The following is a 2,500-nucleotide window of genomic DNA, read 5'->3' as shown; positions in this document are numbered from 1 at the left end:
TTAATTTGAAGTTGACTTTACAATAATACAAATTCAACTTGAAAGTCCACCTTCAAGGAACATGATTTGTTTTGCATGTTGAAAGAGTGCTCTTTTTAAATGACAGCGGTCGGCCTTTGAAGTCACACAGCAGGCGTCCATTGCTGCCCGGTAAAACGTTTGGATTCTGATTTGATTCATTCGATACTCTCACATAAGACACTCTGAACGCCCACCATCAGCTGAGTGCGTCTTTCAACTGTGTTTCACCAAAGGCTATATAAAAGTTATATATATAACGTCCCGTCACTCACTCTACCAATACCCTTCAACCTATGTTCTCAAAGGGCTTCCCAGGCCCACATTAAACGCGACCGCACAACCCTGAGGAAGAACCCACCCAGAGGTAACCCCTTCAGCAGAAGGCTGACGTCATTTAGCAGTTTAAAAATATGAGCACAATTCTTCAGTTTTCTTGCCACTGACAATGCACCAGTAATAGTACTCAACGTTCCTCTACCTTTAGGCCAAACATTATGTAGTCTAACTGTGACCAAAAGTCTAGTTTCTTCTAGATACTGAAATAAACAAAACTTCTGACTTGAGAGTGACTTAAAAATAATCCGAATATATAGCCTGCCACTCACGTCATGGCGGGACTTCCAGCAGAGATCCCCCCTGACTCTTTCTTCTCATGCTCTTGGCTAGAGAACAGTGGGTTTGCTGAGCTCTCAGCCCTGCTTGTTTGGCTCGCAATTCTCACCCTTGTATTATGTCATCCCGCCGCGGCCCGCACCATAAGGACGGTGTCGTTTACCCTAAACCTCTTCGGGTATCGTTTTCATACAATTACTTCCCCAAGCCAGGGAGAGTGCCTTGTTTTCCCCGTGGACCACTCCACCACTGCCCTGGAATAGAACGGGCCTCAGAGCTGTTCCCTCAGAGCACCGTCGCTCATTTGTCTTGGTATTGCTCCTGCACCGTCGTGCCATACACCTTGTATCCTGGATCTGGGACACTAGAAGCCTCTGTAGAGTCCTGCTCCCCGATCTATAAACCGTGTCCAGGCCTTAAGGAGTGGTTTTAGCCCTTTCTCTGTCAGTTTAATCTATTTGAGGATTATGCATTACTTTCTTGGAATCAACCGTTAGAAGCGCTAATTGAATTTTGGTCACAAAATAGATAAATACCCTCCTCACCCCACCCCTCTCCGTGCGACAGAGGATGAAGGTACTCAGCAAACTGATTTTTCATTGGGAGGAGAAGCTAAACATCCCGTTATATGTGGATTTTTTGCACATTCGTGGTTTTGCCAAGGGAGATTCTACAAACTCATGATTGATTATAACGTGATTGTCAGGTCTATGATGGATTACGTTGGTTTTTTTTATTGCAATGCTCGGCCCCTATATATATTGGTGTAGGAACCAACATTTGAAATTAGATTTAGAAGGGAACATCTTAAGTATTACTCATTGCTTTATATTAAATAAAATGGGGGGGGGCTTTTACTTTGAAGTCCAGTTTGTGGTTTGTTTAACTTGGCTACTCTGGGGGATTGGGGTAGGAGAAGTTATATAGGCGGTATTTTTCATTTTTCAAATGCTCGAGTTTCCAGATAGAGACGGGTGGATTTTGTTTCAGCCCTACAGAAGCCGTTGAATGAAGGAAATAAACAAAGTACCTTAAGACAAATTGCCCTTTCCCCCCCCCCCTATACGTTTCTATTCATCACAACGTATACACAACGTACACAATGATAAACACAACATACACAATGACCACATCAGAGCCGAACGGCCAAACACAAGAGCCTTTTGATGCCTGAGTTTATCTGTAACAGTTTTGTGGTTCCGTCTCCACTTAGCTGTTTGAGCCTTTGAGGGGAGGAGGCCAAACAGGGAGGGAGGGGGGAGGGGCGGCGATCCCGGACCGGGATGATCCTGTTTGGAACAAGGTGGATGTGGAAGGAAACGAGTTGTCAGATAATTAACATGGCCTCGTGGTTTTCCATATGGTAGCCATCGTCGTGGTCTCTTTCTCTTTCTTTCGCTCTCGGATGCAAGATCTCTCTCTCTCTCTCTCTCTCTCTCTCTCTCTCTCTCTCTCTCTCTCTCTCTCTCTCTCTCACTCTCTCTCTCTCTCTCTCTCTCTCTCTCTCTCTATCTCTCGCTCTCTCTCGCTCTCTCTCTCTCTCTCTCTCTCTCTCTCTCTCTCTCTCTCTCTCTCTCTCTCTCTCACCGACATGGTCGCTCTACCAACTTCAGTGCGTAATGTCTTGTTTACCTTGGTGTAATCACCAGATTTAGCCGCGCTAATTACAAAGCAAACAAAAAAAATGTCTCCTGGAGGCAAGTCCCATAAAATCAAAAGGATGTGCAGACATGGCAATATCATGACTTTATTAGTAATATTTTAAGCATGATTTTGCCGGACTAGTATGGAACATATGGAGCGGGTTTCCAGCATATTCTCTCACAGAATGTTTAGTTATGTTTTTATTAACGGCAGTTATGTCTCT

General features: G+C 44.4%; 1 protein-coding gene across 1 annotated transcript in view; it reads left to right on the top strand.

Moving 5' to 3' along the window:
• LOC115530799 (heparan sulfate glucosamine 3-O-sulfotransferase 6) overlaps positions 1-2,500 on the top strand; it is a 19,105-nt gene that overhangs the window by 14,574 nt on the left and 2,031 nt on the right. The window lies entirely within an intron of this gene.

The sequence above is a fragment of the Gadus morhua genome, chromosome 18 (assembly GCF_902167405.1).
Source record: "Gadus morhua chromosome 18, gadMor3.0, whole genome shotgun sequence".
In the NCBI taxonomy this organism is placed as follows: Eukaryota; Metazoa; Chordata; class Actinopteri; order Gadiformes; family Gadidae; genus Gadus; species Gadus morhua.
Note: the sequence above shows the minus strand (reverse complement) of the source record. Positions and strands in the feature narration are given on the sequence as shown.